The 26,364-nt window shown below is 37.8% G+C and overlaps 1 non-coding gene across 1 annotated transcript; it reads left to right on the top strand.

Annotated features, from left to right (window-relative positions):
* The first annotated feature begins 5,295 nt into the window (after nt 1-5,295).
* Nucleotides 5,296-5,400, top strand: LOC131219778 (small nucleolar RNA R71). The gene has a single exon (XR_009158422.1). It is a non-coding gene; the product is annotated as a small nucleolar RNA R71 (small nucleolar RNA).
* Nucleotides 5,401-26,364: the final 20,964 nt, after the last annotated feature.

Here is a 26,364-nt window from a genome sequence, read left to right on the forward strand (position 1 = left end):
TCTCTAGACTCAATTCTCAACATCTATCAATGATTCACATACTAATAATCAGGAATTCTAATATTACTCACAAAAAGCAAATTGAATGTGTCTTGTGATTTTGATCAACATGATATTCAAACTTACTCTAAATCAATTAAATGCAAGAACTTAAGCAATAGTCTTACTCAGTTGATCAAACTCCAATAATTCAAAATTCAATTTCTTATTTTATCATCATACTGAAAGTATTCTTAATTACACAAACTATCATTTTCTGAGCAGATTTTTAGTTTGAAAAATTGAAAATTTTCAGAATTTTTACTCAAAGAATAAGAAAACACTGACTATTTTACCTAATCCACACCACCAACCTAAAATCTACATTATCCTCAATGTAAAAGATATGAGCATGTAGTGGACATGAGACAATGAAAGGAAAGGAAAGTGATGGGAAGATAGTATCTGAAGAAGGAGAATTAAAGTTTTTCCAAAGTTTTCAACATCAAATGGGTTAACATGAAGACGAAACAAACTGAAAGAAAACTATCCTAATCCTAAATCCTATGAAAGCAATAATCCTAACAACACCTCCATCAGATTAAGAGGTCAATCCTGATACACAGGGTCAATCAGAGGTATGGACATATCCTCTGAATCAAACTTCTCAACAAATGGATTTAGACGATGTCATTTATGATGAAAACATTGTCATTTGTCAGATTCTTTATCTTGATGGCCCTATGAACATTCATGACTGTGAAAGGGCTGGTCCAACGAGCTCAAAGTTTTTCCAGAAAAAGATATATCCAAGAATTGTACAAAATGACTTTTTGACAGGTTATGAATGATTTTCGAAGGATGTTCCTGTTATGGAACACCTTTATCCTATCCATGTAAATTCTCAAGTTCTCGTATGTGTCATTCTGGATTTTTTCCAGTTCATTCAATTGAAGCTTGTGCAACGAGCCAACATTGTCTAAGTTAAAGTTCATATTTTTGATAGCCCAGTAAGCTCTATGCTCTAACTCTATAGGCAAGTGGCAGGCTTTCCCATAGACAAGTCTAAAGGGAGACATTTCAATGGGGGTCTTAAAAGCTGTACGGTAAGCCCATATAGCATCGCTTAACCAGATTGACCAATCATGATGGTCATGGTTATCCGTTATTTCCAGAATTTATTTAATTTTCCTATTGGAAATCTCAGCTTACCCGCTTCTCTGCGAGTGGTCACCTTATGAGAGATGTCATATTTCTTCCTTAAGTTCTCATATGGCTTATTATAAAAGTGTGAACCTCTATCACTAATAATGGTCTAAGGTGTTCTAAACCAGGAAAGGATATTTTCATTTAAGAATCGAATGACCGTTCGATGGTCATTGTTACGGCATGGGATCACTTCGATCCACTTGGTGACATAATCTACTACTAACAAAATGTACAAATTTCCAAAGTATTGGGAGAATGGCCCCATGAAATTGATGACCTAGTAATCAAATGCTTTAATGATTGAATGGGGTTCAGAGGCATCATATTTCGATGGGACAATGTTCCTAATTTCTGACAACGCTTACAAGCTTTGTAGAACTCATGAGTATCTCTGAACATAGTGGGCTAGTAAAAGCCACACTGTAAAATTTTGGTCATGGTCTTTTTAACAAAAAAGTAACCACCATAGGCCTAAGAATGACAAAAGAAGATGACACTTTGATGTTCATTATCTGTCACACATCTCCTTAAAAATTGGTTTGGGAAATATTTAAACAAATAAGGATCATCCAAGAAAAACTTACATACCTCGGCAAGGAATTTTTTCTTATCTTACGCAATCCAATATGTTGGCGTGAAACCTGTAGTAAGATAATTTGCAATTCAGCAAAGCAAGGTAATTGGGGGAGTTTAAATAGTTGCTCATCAAGGAACATATCATTTATCAGTGTCGGCTCAAGGGAATCAGGAAGGTCAAGTCGAGAAAGGTGGAAAGTCACTATGTTCTCTACTCCTTTTTTTTCTCGTATTTCAATATCAAATTCTTGAAATAAGATGATCCATCTTATTAGGCGAAGTTTGGCATCCGTCTTAGAGAGAAGATACTTTAGTGCCGCATGATTTATGTAGATGATGATTTTGGATCCGATCAAGTAGGACCTAAATTTTTTCAAAGCGAACACTATAGTTAAGAGTTCCTTTTTCATAGTAGAATAGTTCCCTTTGGCAGAATTTAGAGTTCTACTTGCATAGTGAATAATGTAGACCTTCTTTTCTCTTCTCTAGCCTAACACCGCCCTAATAATATAGTCAGATGCATCGCACATAATCTTAAAAGGGATGCTCTAATCGGGTGGCTACATGATAGGTGTGGTAGTCAAGATACCCCTAAGTTTAGAAAAAGCTCTATAACATTCTTCACTCTACTCAAATGGTGTATTCTTTTGAAACAGATTACACAATGTACAAAAGAAGTGACTAAAGTCCTTTATGAATCGTCTATAGAATCTGGTGTCCTAAGAAGGATAGCAAGTCGCGAATGCTTTTGGGAGGTAGTAGGTTAGAGATAAGATCAATTTTGGCCTTGTCCACCTCAATTCCCTTGGACGAAATTATATGTCCAAGAACAATTCCCTTAGGAACCATGAAATGGCATTTCTCCCAATTCAAAACCAAATTCTTTTCTTCACATCGCTTCAGCATACTTTTAAGATTTTTCAAACATTCGTTGATGGATGGACCAAATACAGAGAAGTCGTCTATAAATACCTCTAAATATTGCCCCACCATGTCAGAGAATATACTCAACATACATCGTTAAAAGTGGCAGGGGCATTACACAGTCCGAATGGCATCCTTCGATATGCAAATGTGCCAAAGGGACATGTGAACGTTGTCTTTTCTTGATCTTCAAGGGCTATCTCTATCTTATTATAGCCCGAATATCTGTCAAGAAAGTAGTAGTAAGAATGACCAGCTAGCCTTTCCAAAAATTGATCAATGAAGGGCAAAGAAAAGTGGTCCTTCCTTGTAACGGTATTCAATTTTCTATAGTCAATGCACATTCTCCAACTAGTAATGATTCTAGTTGGCACAAGTTCATTGTCAACATTATCTACGATGGTGATTCTGGACTTCTTAGGAACTAACTGAGTTGGACTCACCCATTGACTATCGGATATAGGGTAAATGATAGTCACATCTAACAACTTAAGTACCTCTCCTTTAACTACTTTCATGTTTAGATTTAATCGACATTGTAGTTGTCAGGAGGTTTTCGCGTTATCTTCTAGATGAATGTGGTGAGTACAAATCAAAGGATCAATTTCCTTAAGGTCTACAATCGACCATCCAAGGGATCTTTTATGCTTAATGAGAGTAGAAATAACCATACTCTCTTGTTCTTGCTCAAGGTGGGAGGAAATCGCCACCAGGTATGTCTCATCTTGACCTAAGTAGATATATTTAAGATCAGCAGGCAAAGGTTTTAGGTCAAGCTTTGGTGCCTTGAGACTAGACGGTAGAGGCACTACATCGATTTGGGGCAATTCTTCAAATTGTGGCCTCCACTACTTAACTTCAAGTACCGGTGTAGCGTGAAGCAAGGCATCCATCTCCCTAATCATGTCATCATCTAAATTAAGGGAGTGGGCCAAGCACATCTCTAGAGGGTCAAAGTATAGAGTCAGGAGTGCTCTATCTTCTACGAAAGAATTGATCATATTAATGTCGTGGGTATCGTCATCATCCTCTGCCTATTATCTCATATTGAAAAAGATATTGAGCTCCAATGTCATATTTCTGAAAGATAAATTCATGATATCATTCCTATAATTAATGATAGCATTTAATGTAGTAAGGAATAGGTGACTAAGAATGACAAGAATTTGAGTGCTCATATCTACGATGGGTTGGGTATTCAAGACAATAAAATCTACTGGATAGTAGAATTTATCAACCTGGACCAACACATCCTCAATCATCCATCTCGGTACACGAACTGAGTGTTCGGTAAATTATAATGTGGTCTGAGTGGGTTTTAATTCACCTGGACTTTATTGTTCATAAACAGAGAAGGGAATCAAATTAACTCTCGCTCCCAAATCAAGAAGTGCATGCTTAATCTAGTGATTCCCAATTATACAGGTGATAGTTGGGTTACTAAGATGTTTATATTTTTGTCGCACATCTTGCTTGAGGATGGCGCTCACCTTTTCTGTCAGAAAATTTTTCTTCTGAATGCTCTGCCGTCTCTTGGTTATACATAAATCTTTCAGAAATTTGGCGTAAGAGGGGATTTATTTCACGGTGTCTAGCAGAGGGATGTTGACTTTTACTTGTTTCAGAACCTCTAGAATATCCTATGAGTTAGCTAGAGGTTTTGGTGCAATCAACTGCTGGGGGTATGGTGCAATAGGCTTACTCACTTTTTCTGACCCTTCCTCATATGGGGCATTGCTAGGTCTATCATTCTCATTTTCTTCCGAGTCCTTAGGTTTTTCAGCCCTCATTGGAATGGTTTTGTCAATAATCTTCTCACTCTAAGGGTGGTGATAGATTTAGCTTGCTTCATCTGATTTGAATAGCTTGGATTACTTATTTCATATTACGGTTTAGGGTTGGAGAGAGGCTAAGCTGAAAGGATCCCTTTCTCCCCAATCAATTTGTTCGACTCAAGCCCTTATATGGCCTTTGTAAGGTCTTAAAAGGCTTGTAGCATACCTTGATTAAAAAGTTCTTGATTTTGAATTTGATTTAAGACTAGATCCTCTTGAGGTTTCCTTTGATTTAGAAATTGCTTAAGGATCCCTTAAGGAGTAGCAGTTTGTTCATTCCTCCAACTGAAATTTGGATAGTTCCTCCAACTTGAGTTATATGTATTTGAGGTGGGTCCACTGAAAGGTCTTTGGTAGTTGTTTATGGTATTTGATTGCTCATTCAAGATCTCTTAAAAAGCAAGAATTGTTGGGCAATTCTCAGTTGTATGTATGTTACAAGCACAGATACCACAAACCAACCTTGTCGGGTTTTGCCTGCTTAAGTTCCATGACCTCGACTTTTCTTGTGAGTTTGGCCACTTTTGCATTTATATCATCTTCCTCTTTTAAAACATAAATTTCTCCCATTTTCTTTAATTGAGTAGGCTTAGAAGTGGTGGTTCTTGAGGAGGTATCCCATGATTGTGGGTTTTCAGCAAGTTTAACAAAATAATCCCACGCGTCATCGACTTCCTTGTTCATGAATTCCCCATTATATATCATCTCCACAAATTCGCACATGGCTAAGGTCAATCCCTCATAGAAAAATCTTGTTATATGTCATGTTTCGTAGCCATGTCGTGGTCATGAATTTATGAGATTCTTGAATCGCTCCCAACATTGGAAGGTCTCATCCTCTTTTTGCGCAAAATCTGTGATTGCTTTCCTTAAGGTATTTTTTTTATAATATAGGAAGAACTTTTTAAGGAACTCCCTTGTCATCTCAGCCCATGTGCCAATGGACCGTAGTCTTAAGAAATGTAACCACGACTTAACCTTTTCTTTCAAAGAGAAAGGAAATAAATTCAATCTAACTGTGTCCTTAGACACGTTTGAGAAATGTAATGTAGATATTATCTCATCAAACTCCTTCATATGCAATTATGGACTTTCATATTCTAGTCCATGATACTTAGGGAGGAGTTGAATTAACCCTGGTTTAATATCCACAGTTCCTGCATTTAATGGAAATATCATGCAGGAAGGTGTACTCACCCCCACCGGTTGTAAATAATCTTATAAAATACGAGGTAAGGGTGCATTATGCACCTCATTTTCATCTTGAACTTCCTCAACTGGAGGTTGAGGTTGATTTATAGCCATCACTTATATTGACTTAAAGGATCTCAAGTGGTGTCTAATCTTGCGATGAATAGGCAACCCTTTGACTAATCCTCCTTCACTCAAAAGACATAGTGTTATCACGAACCCACTTGGGCATGAGACACTCTCAGCCCTCAAGTAATTAAACCAAATTAAACCTAACAAGAAAGAAAACTAAAGCAAATAAAAGATCTAGAAAAGATAAGAGAGAAAGTTGGAACAAAATTACCGGATAAGAATTTCTATGTTAGGATCTTACAAAACAGAAAACAATGTTAGTTTCTAAAAACAATTTCAGGGAAAAAAATCCTAACCTAAAAATAAAGAAATAAGTTAACTCTAATCTTAACCTAATTCTAATACCAATTAATTTCAAAAAAAAAATGTAGTCGTAGTCCACGACAATGGCGCCAAAAACTTATTCACGACCCCAAGTGCAGGGTCGCGATGTAGTAATAACTCGGTGAGACCAAGGTCGAATCCACAGGGACTAAACTTGTACGTATTCTGAAAGTAACTAGGAGTAGAACTAGAACAAGATCTAAACTGAAATCTAAAATAAAAGAAGTAATTGTGAATTAATAATCAAAAGGAAACTAGAGCACCGAGGATCCACTTGTAACTATTAAGATGCTACCTTGCTTGATTCAAGAAATATAATTGGAATTGGAGTCTTATCCTATCCAATTGGAAGATAAAAGATTTAAAGCACAATCTGAACTTCTCATTGAACTAATTCTCACATGAAGGAGTATTGTGATGATTGGAAGAGATTCCATCATCCTACCATGCCTAGGAGATGATGGTGAACAATAAGATTTACCGATCTCACAATCTCATAATGGAAAAGAATATATTCAAAGCTATTGCAGCGTCTATTGTAATTTGAGTCATAATAAACCATAGAAAACTGAAAATATTCCCCAAATCAAATTAGAAATCAATGAAACTTCAACATACATAAGAATCAAAGCAAGATAAACATCCCAACATGCTACAAGCTTCACATCTTAGCCCTAACTAAGAGGTTTAGTTAACCATCGACATGATTAAAACCAAATCTCTTAAACTAAACATGGAAATAAACTAGGAAAGAAGAAAAAAAAAACTCTTGGGAGGCTACTCCACCCTTTAGCTCTGCTCCTTGAACCCTAATTCATTCTTAGAACTCCTCAAAGAACCCATATTTATATCCTTTACTTGGATCGACTTTGAAACTGTCTCAAATTTACGCATCAGTCGAACCGAAGTCGAGTTCGAGTTGTGACAAAATTTTGTTCCAACAGATGATAGATTTCGGTCACACCAAGTTTGGGATTGATCGAATTGAACTTAAGTTTCGGTCAGACCAAATTATCCATCGGACAGACGAATTAACTCCTTTCAGCGCTAGAGCTTTCTGTGCACTTTCAGTCGCACCAAATCCTTCCTTCAGTTAGACCGAACTTGGGTTCACTCAGACCCAATTATCCTTTGGCCGAACTGAATTAATTTTAAATTTTGAAAAGGCCGAGCTTAAAGTCCTAAAGGGGAGGTGAATAGGACTATGTCAAATTAAAAAATAAACACGAACTTACAAAGATAAATAAAGATAGATAGCACAATTATAAGCAACCTCAAATGCACAGTATTGAGAGGTTGATACAAACTGAGTTCTAAGGACAACCTTACAGCAAAAACCAAGGTTTATCATAGGACAACCTAATTTCTAAAACGTTTGTAAGTATCAAAAACTCAAACTTAGAAGGAGGCAAAAGAAATAATCTAAATTATTACAACATTCACCATAAGTGCATAAAAGGAAATTACACCATTCACCACAAGTGCATAAAGTAAATTACAACATTCACGTACATAAACAAATACTATCATCCACCACAACTCTAGGAATTATAGTGGTTCATTTGTGTTTACACCAACTATTAGCAAACACCCACACAACTACTCCACTCCCAATATCCACACCCACGGGATATTAGCTTTCACTATGAAATAAGGTTTTCGAAGGTTCACCTTAAAAACTTCACAATTGTGTCTTTCAAATGGGCTTACACTATTTCAAAAACCCCACAATGAGTTTTTCCTTGTTGAAACTCACAAACCAAAATGTAAAAAATTAAATTGTACTTATCTGAAGATTCTTCTTTTAATGAAGCCCGATAGAACCAATTCGATGTAGATAAAGATGTTCATTGTCCAGTCTCACAAGTGAAAGGGTTCTAGGTAAATTAATTTTAAATTAAATCAACCTAGGCTAGCTTGATTTGATTTTGATCTCAAAAGAGGGTAAATCACAATTCCCTTCTCTAATGAAATAGAGTTGAATGGAGATCACAAAATCAAATAACAAAAGCTATTAAAATGAATCTAAAATGAGCACAATATAGCTTAACAAACGCAGGAACTTATCTCTCAAAGTAATGGCTTGATTTAGCTTGGAATAAATGAAAAACGCTGAAATTCGTCCTATATTTATATGTGAAAATACTATTCACTTGACTGGTCTAAGGGTCGGTTCAACTAGTCAAAGGACTAATGAATTTTCAAAATTTATGGCGTGATAAGATAAGATTGTTACTCGACTGGTCGAGTGGCTTGCTCGACTGGTTGAGTGGCCTGCTCGACTGGTCGAGCAATGCACTCGACTAGTCAAGTGGGACCAAAAAAATCTTGTTGGACTTTGAGTCAAGCCTGCACGACTGGTCGAGCAGTCTCCAAGACTGGTCGAGAGTCCAACAGAAAATTTTAAAAATTTGCAACTAATCTTGGACTAGTCGAGAAAACTCTTGGACTGGTCGAGCCAGAGCTTGAACTAGTCGAACAAAGACTAGGACTAGTCGAAGAAATGACCTATAAACTTACGAAATGACCCACATAAAATATGCAATGAATATGACTCAACCTATGGTCAATATAGGGTCATCCATACCTTGTTTGTGAGTTTGAACAAGTAAAACATCGTTCACTCTGCTAACTCATTCACTTGAAATACTTGAAGCTTGTCTTCAAAATCTTAAACTTGAGCTTGAACTAGGGCTTGAGTTTTTTAAGGTACTGAACTTGAAGATTACAATTGTACCTGAGCCTTGAACTTGTACTTGTACTTGAGTTTGAAATCTTGAACTTAGACAACGCTCTTCAACTTGAATACGTAGAAAAGTTCGATGAAGACATAGACATCTTTAAAATGCATGAAGTTGATCTATTCATCTCATCTACACATGATACAGATTCTAAATGATTTGGTATAACAAATTTTGACAACTCTAGGTGCTAGATTTACAATATAGCATTTACAATCTCCCCCTTTGTCAAATTTGTGACAAAACCAAATAAAGAATCGTGCACAATAAAGAATCATGCACCAAATGTGCAATAGTTACTCTCCCGGTCAACCCATCACTCCCCCTCAATCCAGGTAAGGTGATATGTAGAACCTATATAAATCAAATACATGTCCAATCCAAAAACAAAATACACCAGATTTTCCACAATCACACATCCCCAACAATCATCATATAGCATTAAAATCATTCCACATTTCTCCCCCTTTTTGTCACAATATGACAAAGGAAAGAAATACAATCTGATGATATAATCAAATAGATATGAGAAATATAAGAAATAAGAGAGTAAATATCATAAACATGGTCATTGAAAGATAATCATGAAGCTTAAAGACATGTCCACATAAAGTAACAAATAAAAACACATAAGTCTAAGTACTATCCAAGCACAAATAAAGATAAGAGTTAATACATGCCCAAAATAAAAATTCTAGTCAGAACTAGAAGATGGAGCAGGGATAGATGGATCAATTTGATGTAATCCCTTATTAATTCGCCTAAGGTATTTGTGCATATAGTTGAATTGAGTCTCCTAGGATACATACAAACCTTCCACCTTTTCCTCTAGGGTTCTCAACCGCTCATCAAAATCAAATTACTAAAAGTCAGGATCAGCCTCAGAATCAGATTCTAATTCATCAAATAAATCATCCATGTTCACGTCATCAGGAGGTAAAGCATCTTCCTCTCCAGCTTCTTCAGCAGCTCCTCCATCATCCCTATCAACTTGGTCAGGTACCAACCTCAGATTCATCTTGTTAATGTTGGAATTATTGAAGGGTAGATGGGAAATAGGAGCTTCTCCAACAGGCATGACCACAAGTCTATGAATAGCTAGGGTGGTCATCATATATGCAAAAGGAATATCACTATGGCCAGGATGGAGACGAAAGTGAATTATGATATAACAAATAAGAGACAAAAGACACACTTGAACACCAGAAACAACTAAGTGAAGAATGTGCACCATGAAAGATGTTAACTCAGTTTTATTACCAGACCGATGATACACATTTGAAATGAAAATATGATGAAGAATTCTGTATCTAGGTAACATATTTTTGGAATTGAGCGCACTACCGGAATTCCATTCCACATTCATGTTGAACAAAACTCTAATTAACATACATTTTTCTGATTCAAACGGTCTCGCAAATAACATAGAGATAGGTATTCATTCATCATTCACAGGAATATCCATCAAACCAGAGATCAAGTGACAGTCTACTTGAACTGGACCTTCTCTAGTTGTCATAATAAAGGTTAAGTTTTCAATAGAGAAGTCACTGATACATGCATACATGGCCTGTGCAATGGACCAGTATGCAGGAGCGCCCCAATTCAATATGTTAGCCCATCCTACAGCTTCAAGGAGGGGAACGATATTAAAAGGATTCAAATGGTTGGAATTAACGGTCTGCTTAACAATAACATTATGGAGACAAATATCCTGCACGTATTCGGGGTCCTCTTCGGGTGGTCAAAGAGTACGCACTGTAACCAATGTGGAATGGGAAGAAGGACCACGAGAGGATCTCTTCTTGTATCTACTTTCCATTTCACAATGCATAAAAGGAATATAAGAAAGGAATAGAGGTTTTCACCCAAATTAAAATTTTTGCTAAAAAACTAAGGAAACCACTAGAAATCTTGAAATAAACCTCAAAATCAAGGAAATAGAAGTGCAAATATCCTAAATTCAAAAGGAAAATGGAAAAGATGCACTAACCAAGTTACAATCGAAAGTGGGTTCGACCGGTCATGTAAGGGCTTGTTGGAGAAGATGAGAGAATGGAGAAAAAATGCTTTTTTCACATTTAAAACCCCCAAACCCAAGCTACTCGACTGGTCGAGTGCATACTCGATCGATCGTGCCACAACTAGTCGAGTGTGTACTCGGCTGGTCATGTAACCTCAAAAATTTCCATTTTTTCAATAATTTTTTATTTAAAAATTTAAAAAAATAAAAACATGCAATATAGTATAAGCAAACACAATTAACTTAGATCACATTACACATACCAATATCCAATTTCAATTTAACGAACCTGTTTCTGTCAAGTGGTTTTATGAAAATGTCTACAAGTTGATTTTCAATTTGAATATAATCCAATGAAATAATCTTATCTTCCACTAATTCATGAATATAATGATATCTAATGTCAATATGCGTAGTTCGTGAATGCTGGATTAGATTTTTAGAAATGTTGATTGCGCTAAAATTATCGCAATACAGAACCATAGAATCTCGTGCAAATTCGTAATCATTTAATATCATCTTCATCCACACAAGCTAACTGCATGCATTACCAGCAGCAATATACTCAGCCTCAGCTATGGAAAGTGATACAGAACTCTGTTTCTTACTATGCCAGGAAACTAGACAGTTCCCGATATAAAAACATCTACCGCTGGTAGACTTGCGGTCATCCATATTACCAGCCCAATCAGCATCCGTATAACTGGCTAATTGAACATTAGTACCATGTGGATAACAAAGATCAAGATTGGGTGAACTTGTGACATATCTCAAAATATGCTTAACAGCAATCAGGTGAGATTCTTTAGGATCAGCTTAATACCTAGCACAGATTCCTACGCTGAATGCAATATCGGGTCGGCTCGCAGTTAAATATAATAAACTACCTATCATACAGTGATACAACTTAGGATCTACATTTTTACCTGTCAAATCCTTAAAGAGCTTCAGAGTCGTAATCATAGGAGTATCAAAGTTTTTACCACTCTCGAATCTAAACTTTTTCACCAAGTTTAGAGCATACTTGGTTTGAGAAATATAGATCCCGTCTTCAAGTTGTTTTACTTGGAGACCTAAAAATTAATTCAGTTCTCCAACCATGCTCATTTCAAATTTAGACTTCATTAAATCTGCAAACTCAATAGACATGTAAGAATAGGTAAATCCATAAATAATGTCATTAACATATATCTGTACTATCAGTATGTGATCATTGTGTTTCTTTACAAACAGTGTCTTATCAACACTCCCCATTACAAAGTTATGACTCAATAGAAACTTAGTCAATTTCTCGCACCATGCCATAGGAGCTTGTTTTAATCTATAAAGTGCGTTTTTCAAGCGATAAACATGATCAATATGTTTAGGGTCTTCAAAACCCTTAGGTTGTTCAATATAAACTTCCTCATGCAGATCACCATTCAAGAAAGCACTCTTAACATCCATTTGATAGATTTTGAATTTTTTGTAACAAGCAATAGATATAAATAGTCTGATAGATTTAAGACAAGCTTCTGCGGTAAAGGTTTCATCATAATCAATGCCTTCTATTTGAGTGTACCCTTATACAACCAGTCTAGCCTTGTTTCTTATAATGCTACCTAATTCATCAGACTTATTTTTAAAAATCCATTTAGTTCCAATAATATGTTTATCATTAGGTTTAAGAACTAAGTACCATACATCATTCCTTATGAATTGATTAAGTTCATCTTGCATAGCTACTATCCAGTTTTCATCAGCAAGCGCTTCTTTTATATTGGCCGGCTCAATCTGGGATGTGAAGCACACATAAATATAAATGTTTTCTAATTGTCTACAAGTGCGCACACTAGTGAGAGGGTTCCCAAGTATTTGATCAGTTGGATGGTCTTTAACTGACCACAGTTCATTGTTATTTTGACTGGATGAAAAGTCTAGTTTATCAAATAAAGAGACTTCATCATCTTCTGAACTTAAGACAGGTGTATTCAGGTGATCATCTATAACCACATTAATGGACTCCTAAATTATACCAGTCTTCTTGTTGAGAACACGATACCCTGGACTGTTTAGAGCATACCCTAGAAAAATCCCTTCGTCACTTTTAGTGTCAAATTTTCCCAGATTTTTCCAGTCCCGTAGAATATATCACTTGCTACCAAAAACTCGCAAGTGTTTGACTGTAGGCTTCTTATTGAACCACAATTCATATGCAGTCTTATTATTTGACTTTCTAGTATAAACACGGTTAATAATATAACAAGTTATGTTTACTGCTTCAGCTCAAAGATTTTTAGGAAGTTTCATGCTATTTAACAACACATTAGCCATTTCTTGAAGCACACGATTTTTTCTTTCAACAACCTCATTCTGTTGAGGTGTCTTAGGAGTAGAAAATTCATGCGATATCTCATGATCGCTACAGAACTTCTCAATACTGCTATTGTTAAATTCGGAACCATGATCACTACAAATTTTAGAGACATGCGATTCCTTCTCAATGTGGATACGTTTGAGTATCCTTTTCACTTCATCGAGAGTTTCAGATTTCTCTCTCATGAAAACTACCCATGTATACCTAGTAAAGTCATCTACTGTTACCAGATATATTTCTTACCACCTCGACTCTCCATTCTAGTGGGTCTAATGAGATCCATGTGGAGGAGTTCAAGGGGTTTGGATGTGGCACTGGAGTTCACTTTCTTGTGAGCACTCCTAGTTTGTTTCCTAATCTGACATTCACCACAAATTTTATCTATTTTCTTTAACTTGGGTAGACCTCTTATTGCTTCACCTTTGCTCAGTCTATAAAGATTACAGTAGTGTACATGTCCTAGGCGTTTATGCTATAAATCGGTCTCAACGGTCTGGTCCATGTGACACGATAACTTAGAAGAGCTTGAATCACTGACTATATAGCAGTTCTCAGATGTTCTGCAACCAGTTAATATCACAGAACCATTCTTATTAGAAATCTCACACCCTTGGTAATTTGACGTTATGTTTATTATCATAAATTTGAGAAATTCTTAAGAGATTATTCTTAAGGCCCTCTACAAACAAAACATTCTCAAATGGAGGAAGATTAAAGAGTTGAACCATACCTTGGCCAACAATTCTACAGTTGCTACCATCACCGAATATGACTGAGCCATCGGTCATATCTTTAAGATTGGTGAATAAATCTTTATCACCTGTCATGTGTTTAGAGCAACCACTGTCTAGGTACCACTTTGATTGACTCGAAGCCTTGAAAGCAGCGTGGGAAACCAGACAAGTAACCTTAGGGACCCATTTCATTACTGTTTTGGGTTTTGGAGCATAGTTGGTTTTTCTATGCTTGTAGTTGTTATACATTCTACCATTCAAGTTAGATTTTAGAAGCCCCTTGAGTAAATCTGCAATTTTCTCAGCTAAGGGATTATGATTCTAATTTCTATAATTGATATGGTTGCTTTTAAGCTTCATAGCCTGAAAAGTATTTAGGAATTTTTAAACTATTTTGATTCAGACTTTTCCCTTTTAAGTTAGAGAACTCCCCTTTAACAAACTTAGGAGAAGTTGACTTACTTTTAGGAGGTGTATTCTTATCGTAGCCCAGACTAGATCTATCGCCACATTTTCTTGATCCGGTTAGCAATCTTTCTAGTTTAGGATCACCCTAGGCATACCTCCAAGTATCCCTCAAACTCAAGAGAGAAGACACTTCTAGTTTTAGTTTTTCATTTTCTAATTTAAGGTTTTCAACTTGGGATGTTTTGAAATCTAAATCACACTTAGCATTTTCAAAATAATCAGAAAAATACAATTTTTCTAAAACTAAGTTATCAAAATCTTCTTTTAACTTTAAAAACTTTTCTTTTTGAAGTTTTAGCTTTACAGTTATCTTGCAACTTTCCCTGTATAGGGCATTATAGGCATCTTGTAAATCATCATCATTTTTAGGGTCGCTTCTCAGATTTTCATCATAAGTTGAATTACAACTATCTGAAGAAGTGACTCTAGCTAGAGTCATTAAGGCCTTGACCTTATTAGTAGACTCGGGTTTAGAATCATCTGACTTAGGAAAAGCTTCAAAGCAAGATGACTCATCCCATGTGGCCAACATACCTTTCTTCTTAGGTTTGTTCCTCATTGGACATTTGTTTGTCAGATGCCCATATTCATGGCAGTTGAAGCATTGCTTGTCTTTAATAGATTTTTAATTTTTAGATCTAGTCCTTTTCTTTTCAGAAGGTTTTTAAAAATCTACTCTCTTTTTGCTTTTGAAAATTTTATAAAACTTCTTGGCTAATAATGTCATATCATCTTCAGAATTTTCACAATCAGAATTACTAGGATTATCTTGAGAAATATTTTTAGAAGACTTAAGGGCTATCGACTTACCTTTAGGAGCCTTAAAATTTAACTCATAGGCTTGTAAAGAATCGACAAGCTCTTCAACCCTTATATTATCCATATCATGAAGTTCCTGAATGGCAGTAATCTTAGAATTGAACCTTTCAGGCAATGAGCGCAGTATCTTTGCACAGACTTTACTTTCTGGGATGCTATCACCAAGACCCCATATAGAGTTAACTATGTCATTTAACTCAGTATAGAAGTCCATGAAAGTTTCACTTTCTTCCATACGTATCTCCTCAAACCGAGTGGTGAGGATTTGAAGTATTGATTTCTTAACTATAGTCGTACCCTTGTGTGTCATTTCTAAAATGTCTCAAGCTTGCTTTACAGTATCACATGATATAATTCTTTTGAATTCATTTGGTGATAGTGCACAAATGATTGCATTTAAAGCCTTTGCATTGGCACTACTCTCATTTTTCTAAAGAGTGGTCCATGAAAAATAGGGTGCTAATTTTATAGTCTTAGTTCCATCAGTGCCAGTTACTTTATGAGTAAGAGGGGTCCATTTGGTCACTATGGCTTGCCACACGCTCTCATCTATGGACCTTAAAAAGATCCTCATTCAGACTTTCAAATAGGCATAATTGGAGCCATCAAAAGGTAGAGGCCTAGTAATTGAGAGGCTATCAAAATTTGACATCTTATAAGCTCAGATCGGTTAGCTCAGGAAATAAATCCAAATAATAAAAATGAGTTATTAGGCTCTGATACCACTTGAAAAGGCCGAGTTTAAAGTCCTAGAGGGGGGGTGAATAGGACTATGCTAAATTAAAAAATAAATGTGGAATTACAAAGATAAACAAAGATAGATAGTACAATTATAAGCAACCTCAAATGTACAAGTATTGAGGGTTGATGCAAACTGAGTTCTAAGGACAACCTTACAGCAAAAACCAAGGTTTATGGTAGGACAACCTGATTTCTAGAGCATTTGTAAGTATCAAAAACTTAAACTTAGGAGGCAAAAGAAATAATCTAAATTATTATAACATTCACCACAAGTGCATAAAAGGAAATTACACCATTCACCACAAGTGCATAAAGTAAATTACAACATTCACACACATAAATAAATACTATCATCCACCACAACTCCAGGAATTATAGTGGTTCGTTTGTGTGTACACCAACTGTTAGCAAACAACCACACAACTACTCCACTCCCAATATCCACACCCACGGGATATTGGCTTTCACTATGAAATAAGGTTTTCCAAGGTTCACCTTAAAACCTTCACAATTGTGTCTTTCAAATAGGCTTACACAATTTCAAAATTTCATGGCTGAATCTCACAAACCAAAATGCAGAAAATTAAATTGCACTTATCTGAAGATTCTTCTTCTGATAAAGCCCGGTAGAACCAATTCGATGTAAATAAAGATGTTCAATGTCCAGTCTCACCAGTGAAATGATTCTAGGTCTAAATTAATTTTAAATTAAATCAACCTGGGCTAGCTTGATTTGATTTTGATCTCAAAAGAGGGTAAATCACAATTCCCTTCTTTAATGAAATAGAGTTGAATTGAGATCACAGAATCAAATAACAAAAGCTACTAAAATGAATCTAAAATGAGCACAATATAACTTAACAAATGTAGGAACTTATCTCTCAGAGTAATGGCTTGATTTAGCTTGAAATGAATGAAAAACTCTGAAATTCGTCCTCTATTTATAGGTGAAAATACTGTTCACTTGACTGGTCTAAGGGTCGATTCGACTAGTCGAAAGACCAACCAATTTTTAAAATTTTTGGCGCGATAAGATAAGATCGTTACTCAACTGGTCGAGTGGCCTGCTCAACTAGTCGAGCAATGCACTCGACTAGTTGAGTGGGACCAAAAAAACCTTATTAGACTTTGAGTCAAGCCTACACGATTAGTCAAGCACTGTTCACTCGACTAGTCGAGCAGTCTCCAGGACTGATCGAGAGACCAACAGAAAATTTCAAAAATTTGCAACTTATCTTGGACTAGTCGAGAAAACTCTTGGACTGGTCGAGCCAGAGCTTGGACTAGTCGAACAAAGACTAGGACTAGTCAATGAAATGACCTATAAACTTACGAAATGACCCACATAAAATATGCAATGAATATGACTTAACCTATGTTTAATCTAAGGTCATCCATACCTTGTTTATGAGTTTGAACAATTGAAACATCGTTCGCTATGCTAACTCATTCACTTGAAATACTTGAAGCTTGTCTTCAAAATCTTAAACTTAAGCTTGAACTTGTACTTGTACTTGAGCTTGAAATCTTGAACTTCGACAATGCTCTTCAACTTAAACTACGTAGAAAAGCTCGATGAAGATGTGGACATCTTTAAAATGCACCAAGTTGATCTATTCATCTCGTCAACACATGATACAAATTCTAAATGATTTGGCACAACAAAATTTGACAACTCTAGGTGCTAGATTTACAATATAGCATTTACGAATTTCATCATTGGTTGCTGGATTTTTTTACACGATTTCGATTGGATCGAACTTGGGTTCGATCAGACCAATGTTGAGGGTCAAATATTGCATATTATACCCCATTTATTACTTAGTTTTATGAACATGATAATGCTTAATGACCTATTTTAATCATGTTTGTGTTGCAAGGTGACTTTAAGAGTTTGGATTGAAAAGGATGCTAAAAGCATGGATTTAACGTTCAAGAATCACCAAAGCAAGGATGGATCTTATGAGACTAAAAATGAAGAATTCACAAGCCAAAGATCCAAGAAAACCAAGTGAGGAATTAAGAAAATTGAATATTTGAAGTGAATTTGCATATGCTTCGACTGGTCTAAGCTCTGACTTGACTAGGTGAGCTTCGACTGATCTAAGCTCTACTTCATCTCGTCTAAGCTCCTACTCGACTAGTTGAGGAAAAGAAGTCCAGTAACATGATCTTTTTAATTCCAATTGAAGATGATCCTCGACTAGTCGAAGGTGACCCTCGACCAGTCGAAGGCTATCCTCGATTAGTCAAGGGTTACGCAGATGTTGCGCGAACTACGTAAATTTGAGGCGGTTTCTGAATTTTTTGACTCGGTGTGAAAGTTGGAGTTGCAAAACTATAAATAGGAGTCCCTAGGATGTTCCTAGGCATCTTAAAGGTTTGAGGAGTGGAGCAAAAGGGTGGAGCCGCCGTCTGGGAGTTTTTCTTCTTCTTTCTTAGTTGATGTTTTGTTTAAGAGTTCTTAGTTCAATCATGTCTATGGTTAGCTAAACCTCTCAGATAGGGCTAAGAGGTGAAGCTTATAGTGTGATCAGGATGTTTGCTTTGTTTTGATTCATGTTTTATTGAACTCTCTTAGATTTTAGTTTGATTATTAAGGAATATTTTTAGTTTTTAATGGTTTGTTGTGACAAATTACAAAGGATCTGCAATAGCTTGAAATATCTTCGTTTCCTGAATTGAGATTGTGAAATTAGGAAATCTTGTTGTCCACCATCGTCCCTTGGGCATGGTAGGATGATGGAATCCTTCCTAACCTTCACAATTCTCTTATGATTAGTTGTGGGATTGAAAAATCATGTTGTTTGCCTTGTCTCCTGGGCATGGTTAGGTGATGGAATCACTTCTAAATCCTTACAACTCTCATCCATTGATGATTAGATCCATGAGAAGTTCAGAGATCTAACAAATCTCTTCTTACCAATTAGATAGGATAGAACTTTGATTCCAGTTGTGTCCTTGTTGGGGCATCAAAAGTGATTAAGGAGAGAAAGGTATGAAAGGAGAGGAAGAGTTGCACGAGTTCTGAGTTGCGCGAGTTCTGAGTTGCGCGTGTCCGCACAACTTGCTCGAGTTGCGCTGGGGCACGCAGGTTCCATTAAAAGAAAGAGGACTTAGGGATGCGATGTGGGGTCCATGGCATAAGAATCGAGGGCTCACACGTGCGAATGCCCATAAATACTCCCTCACCCCTTCATTGGGGGGATTGGATGTTCAGGAGATCAGTCTCTCTTACAGGTACTAAGGGCAGAGAGAAGGGAGAAGGAAGACCTCGCAGGTCATGGTGAGTTGCGCGGGTCTGCGCAACTCGCTAGTTGCGCAACTCTTGTATGAGTTGCGTGGGTTATCTTTGAGGGCAGTTATTATGCTGAAATTTTTGACAAATGATCAAGCCATTTCAGATATTTCTAAGGGATCCCAGCAAGGGAAACTCACACAACTCGTCTCCCCTGGAGATTTGATAAAAATGCGTCGGAATGTTGCTAAAATTTACATTTGATTATATTTGACTTCATGTCTTCTTTTGTTTGTTAAAGAGATTCTATCTTGGAATCAGAGGATTAAGAGGATGTAATGAACTCAAAAATAAATGAAATTGATGAATATTCTCTTTGTTCTATCTTGATCAATGTTGAATAAGAAATTCTCCCTAATCAAATGCATTTCGTTTCTGGTCGAAACAAAATGGCGACTCTGCTGGGGACTTTTCTCTTATTTAATGTTGGTTTAAGGATAACTTAAAGGATTTTATCACTGTTTTGCATCTTATAAGACGTCAAAATGGCAACTCTCAATGGAAACATCCTCCCTTTCATCTTTAAAATAGAATCTATTTATAGATTAGCACCAGCTGAAATTGCACATGATCTCTGACAGGAGTGTATGCATTCAAATTATAATAGAAGAATGGGTGACCTTTATCCTCTTAAACGAATGAGTAAAGCTGCAATGGTCACATTACGTTCCGAAAAAAGGGTAAAGAGTCCCTACAGACTGAATGCAGAGGTAATAAGAAAAGAGAGACACGAAGAGGTCCATGACGGTATCAGAGAAAATGGGAAAGATAAGGTGGAAGGGGTGGCCTACGATGTGGTTAGTCATTTAAAAGGCATACCAGCTCAACTAAGCATATATGATGCACTGTGATTGTCAGAAGATTTTAGAAATAGTCTAATACAGGCCCTATCAGATAATAATGTAAGGAGAGCATTGCTTACAAAGATGGAACACGACGAACGAAACAATTGTATGCCTACCATTTCTTTCTCTGACGAAGACTTAATCTGTGGTGAAGATCATAATAGACCGCTAATGGTTGAAGGCCATGTTGGCAGTAAACAAATACAACGAATAATGCTAGACAATGGGTCTGCAATGAATTTACTGCCACTAATGATGTTAAGTGAACTCGGATATCACTGCTCTCATCTGCATCCCAGTGGGATGATGATACAAGGGTTCAACCAAGATGGACAAAGAACGCTCAGCAAAATCACATTGACATTGAAAATCGGGGAACTGATAACAGATGTTGTTTATCATGTTATCGATGCAGTAACAATATATAATCTCCTTTTAGGAAGACCCTGGATGCATCAATATGGCATTGTGCCATCAACCTTTCACCAATGTTTCAAGTGTTGTAAAAATGGGATTCAGTGTAAGGTGATGGCTGATGCAAAGCCATATACAGAGGCAGAATCTTTCTTCGTTGATGCCAGTTATTATGACAATTCGCCACAAGAAATAACAAGAGAAGCAATAACAATGAAATGATGAAAGATAGCACTATCACAACACAAAATGGAATCACAAAGATAGCGATGTCAAAAAAAGAGAAGGTAAAACAGAAATTCTATTTTGTATGAAAACATCTGAGATGACCAGGACAACCTCCGCTGACATTATTGTCACCCGAACAGTTAGAAATTTTGCAAGAAAATCATACAATGCCTTTACCGCAAGCCGAAAGGAAGAAGCCATTCTCAGTTATGCCTAAAAGGTTAAATGTTGAGGCCAATAATAAGAACCAACCTATCGACTTCTATGTAGTGTCAGAAGGGGAGATAGAAGCATGGGGAGATAAGATGAAATTTACAAAGTTGACATCTGGAGATTTGAAAAGGTACAGCTCAGCTAGCAAGAGAATAATGAAGAATATGGGCTTCAATTGTGAAGAGCCAGCTGGTTTGTACAGTGGAAAAGGTATTTTGATCCCAGTTGGGGTTGATGAGAATAAACAGGAAAGATTTTATGGGTTGGGAGGGGAATCCTCAGTAAACACAATCACCATAGGGGTGACAGAAAAAGAGGAAATTGAAATGATTAAACATCTTGAAGTGGTTCCCAAGCAAATAGAAGATGGGGGGCAACCGACGATTGATAGCTTGTGAGAAATAAATATAGGGACAGAAGAAGAACCACGGAACATATTCATAAGAGCCAGTCTTTCCGAGCAGGAGGCCAATCGGTATGTGAAACTTTTAAAAGAAAATAAAGATGTATTTTCTAGGACATATGCTGAAATGTCAGGCTTAGAACAATCAGTGGCAGTGCATCGGTTAAATATTTCTAAAGACAAGAGGCCGATTAAGCAAGCGCAATGGAGATTCCATTCGAAGTTGGTTCCTTTGATTGAAGAAGAAGTGGGCAAACTCATCAAAGTTGGGTTCGTCAGGGAAGTTAAATATCCCAAGTGGATATCGAATATCATCCCAGTGAAAAAGAAGAGTGGACAAATCAGAGTATGCATCAACTTCAGGGACTTGAACAAAGCATGTCCCAAAGATGACTTCCCACTGCCGAATACAGAGCTGTTAATCGATAGTACGACAAAATATGATGTCATGTCCTTTATGGATGGCTATGTGGGCTATAATCTAATAAGAATGGCTCCTAAAGATGAGTAAGCAATGGTATTTAGAACATCGCTGGGAATTTGCTATTACAAAGTCATGCCGTTTTGTCACAAAAATGTTGGTGCAACATATTAGAGAGTGATGCAAAACATATTCCAAGATATGATGCACAAACATGTTAAATGTTATGTAGATGATTTGCTGGTTCAATCAAATGATCATGAAGAACATTGTGAACATCTAATTTTAGTATTCCGTCATCTTAGAAAGAAGCAGCTGAAGATGAATCCGTCTAAATGTGCATTGGACATTTCGTCAGGGAATGTAAGACCCGTATCCTAGCCCGTGCCATTCCATAAACTTCTGTGGTCCTCCCAGTTGAATTTTGACGACCCGCGACGTGTAGATAGCATTGGCGCACGCTCTTGAGTCATATTCTGTAAACCCGAGCCGACTCAAAACGAGACCTATGTCATTGCGACCGCGCCATCGTCGCGATTCCGACGACGCGTCTTGTGCGTCAATGCAACGCTCAGATTATGAGATCCGGCCCATGCATTATCTAGGCCATTGATCGCTTGATCGTGGGACCCACCTATCCCTGTTGTTGTACTTTCCTAGAAAAATAATTACTATGACATCACCCTACACTACCCCTAGCCCTAACTCCTTACAAACAACCACCCCTTCCCATTTTCCCATAAGTCAAACTCATTAATTCCCATCACCTCACCATCTCTCTCTCCCATCACTCCCTTACATCACCTCTCTCTCTCTCACTTCACTCCATTCTAAGCAACCCATGAGAGCCAACATCCACCTCCATGAAAGAAAACTTGGTGTGGCCCACCTTCCTATCTCTCATCCCCACCCTCCAAAAAATAATCTCAACCGTTGAAGTTCATCCTTTAGAGCTCTAGATTGCGTTGGCGGAAGAAAGAAGTCCAAGATCTAAAGTGGGTGTCTCTATTCTCCTCTCTCTCTCTTTTCGTCTCTCTTTCACTTTTGTTATGTGTGACGATGTGGCGGTGTGGCCCACCCAGATGTACCCCACTTGATGTATGTCTTATCCAACCGTTCAAACCATTTGGGCCCTACCTTAAGGAGATGGGAAAACACAAATATCAAGTTAGACCAAATCAAGTGAGCCACGTCCACGTGTGACCCACCAGCCATCTCCATGGTTCCCACACGTGGGACCCACCTTATACATGTGTTGTGCAAACCGTCCAGCGTCCCTGGACGCTGGACATGTGTGAGAAGTGAAGAGTGAAGTGAGAGTGTTGTGTACTGGCAAGCAATCAAGACAAAAAAAAATGTGTTGGTTTGATAAAAATAAAAAAAATAAAAAATAAAACTAAACTTTAGAAGGACCACTCATACAAGCCCTGCCTCAATGTATAAGTTTAATCTACGTTGTCCATCCTATCTCTTAGATCATTTTAAGCGTTAAGCCGAAAAATGAGGTTAATCTGACTCTTAGACGGGCCCTAACATAGCAAACAGTGTGTCTACCACTAAAATCCACCCTGTTGTTTTGATGCACCAAAAATATAGTGAATATTGGACTTGTTTGGTCCGTCTTGGGCCATGGAATACAATGGGTGGTGTGGATCTATTTGATGCAGGCCTCACATGTGAAAAACCATGGAAAAACCAATATTTTCAAAAAAAAAATAAAAAATAGGTAGGCAGCACCTACTGCCGCTGACAGCACAGTAGGCGCAGCAGGCGCTGGGACGGTCCCTGGCCGACCGTGGGACCCCAGAAGTGAGCCCCACCGTGATGTGTTTTGAGAATCCACACCGTCCATTCTATAGGCCCTTATGGCAGTGGGTCTCCCTCCAAATATCGGCCCCATTTAAGGCTCAGATGGCCCACATCATAGGAAACAATGGTATTGTATGGCTGCCATTGAACCCATTTTTTTAAGTTCACAGAAGTTTTAGGTGTGTTTTTCCACTTCATTCCAGGTCCGTACGACCTTATCAAATGGGTTGGACAGCAAATAAGCATTGTGGTGGGCCCCACAGGACCCACGGTGATGTACGTGTTTTATTCCTACCGTCTAGGCGGACGGTGGAACCCATGTAGATGTAAGTGTTTTATTAATGCCATCCAGCAGCAGCTGGACGACTAGTGGACCCCATCAATGACATAAGTGTTTATCCACGCCACCGTCCACACCTAGATGATGGGACCACCCCACGTGTGGGGCTGATGTGAGTACATGTGTTTATATATATATATATATATATATATATATATATATTATTGTATATATTACATATTATATATATATAGATTTTATATTATATTATATTATACATATGTGATGGTGGGCCTTCATGGGACCCACCATAGTGCTTGTGTCACATCTAAGCTGTCCATCCATTTTGAAAGCTCATTTCATGGCGTGAGCTAAATAATGAGTCAGATCCATAGCTCATGTGGACCCCGCCCTTGATGCATGTGTTGCATCCAAACCATCCAACCATTTGGCAAGCTTGTCTTAACAGGCTTGAGAATAAAAATAAGTCAGATCTAAAGTTCAAGTGGACCCCACCATTTAAGGTAGTGGACAACGACGTCCACCGTTCATAATTTCTAAGGGCCATGGGAGTTTCCTATTAAGCTTATATTTGTTCCACTTCATCTATCATTACGTTAATTTATGAACATGTTGGATGGGAAACATATGTTATGGTGGGCCTTGGGAACTTAAATGGTGGAAATCATTATCATCACTTTTATTTGGGTGTGGCCCATTTGATATACATGGGGGCCATTAGTGTGGCCCATTTGATGTACGTATGACCATGTGAGAAGGCCCACTTTGATGTATTTTGTGGCCCATTTGTCGGGCCCACTTTGATGTATTTTGTGGTCCATTCGAGGTGCCCACCTTGATGCATACACTCTATATTCACATCGTCCAGCAGCTACTGGACGGTGGGGCCCTCATTATATGTTATTATATGTGTTGAATAAGCATACCGTCCATATGCAGTGTGGGCCAGCATGATGTATTTATTTATCCTCACCACCCAATCTCTGGCCGTGGGATGTGGAACCCATGTGACATATGAATTTCATTCCATGCAGTCCATCTGTGCGAGGCCCACCTTGATGCATCCGTTGTACACATGGATTCCACATAATATATATGTTTTTATATCCATACTGTCCAACTATTTGGATGGGATGCACCATGATGTATTTTTATCCACGCCATCCAGGGCAGGTACCCCATTATGATATATATCAGGGCCCATGGGTTAAGGCCCATTGAGATGTATTTAAGCCCATTTGGTAAGGCCCACAGAGATGTATTTTCGACCCATGGGTCGAGGCTCATTGCGATGTATTTTCGGCCCGTATGTCATGTCCCATTATGACATCCAGCCCAGTTATCGAGGCCCGACTTGATGTGTATAAGGCCCATTAGTGCAGCTTATTGATGCGGCCCACTTGTTGGATTGACGCCCATTGATGCGGCCCAATGGTACGACCCACCGTGATGTGCATATTAGGCTAATGGTGCGGCCCAATGTATCGAACCACCGTGATGCGTAGGCCCACGCACTGCATGTGTAAGGCCCACCTGTGATGACTATTTGAGGCCACCTGTTGGATATTTGGGCCCACCTTATGTTTGACTCTACATGGGCCACTACTTGGGAGCAATGTCGGTTAAATGTCCACTTTGATGGGCAATGATGGTTGAATGTCCATATTGTGACCTTCCCATAGGCCATGTTCGACCAATCAACGAGGTTGATTATTGATCGATTCTAATTAACGTGACTGATTTGCCGATTCTGGTTATCGACTACCGATTCCGATTGTCATGGCCGATTGACCAATTATCGATCGAGGATGATTATCGTGGCCGATTACTGATTATGATTGTCATGGCCGATTGATCGATTATCGATCAAGGCCAATTATCGTGGCCAATTACCGATTATGATTATTGTGGTTGATTGACCGATTAACAATTGAGGCCAATCATCATGGCCGATTATGGATTCCGATTGTGATGTATATTCTGCCCGTGGGTTGAGGCCCATAGCAATATATTTGGGACCCCTGGGTTAGGCCCATTGTGATGTATATGTAGCCCATGTGATGCGTATTAGCCCCATGTGACACGGCCCATTATGATTGTACGAAGCCCATTGTGGTGTGTTTGAGGGCTAGGCTATGGAGCCATTGTGATGTATGTTAGGCCCATGTGAAAGGCCTATCGTGATGTGTATTAAGATCTTGAGTGAGGCCCATGGTGTTGTATATTTGTCCATTGTGTGAGGTCATGGGTCCGCTATATGTTAGGATCTATGTGGGTCATTCCTTGGGGGTAATGTCGGTTAAATGTCCACATTGTCGAGGTCGATTGTCGATGCCGGTTATTGATACCGATTATGAGTATGTGACAACATAGCATCACG

The sequence above is a fragment of the Magnolia sinica genome, chromosome 11, assembly GCF_029962835.1.
Source record: "Magnolia sinica isolate HGM2019 chromosome 11, MsV1, whole genome shotgun sequence".
NCBI lineage: Eukaryota > Viridiplantae > Streptophyta > Magnoliopsida > Magnoliales > Magnoliaceae > Magnolia > Magnolia sinica.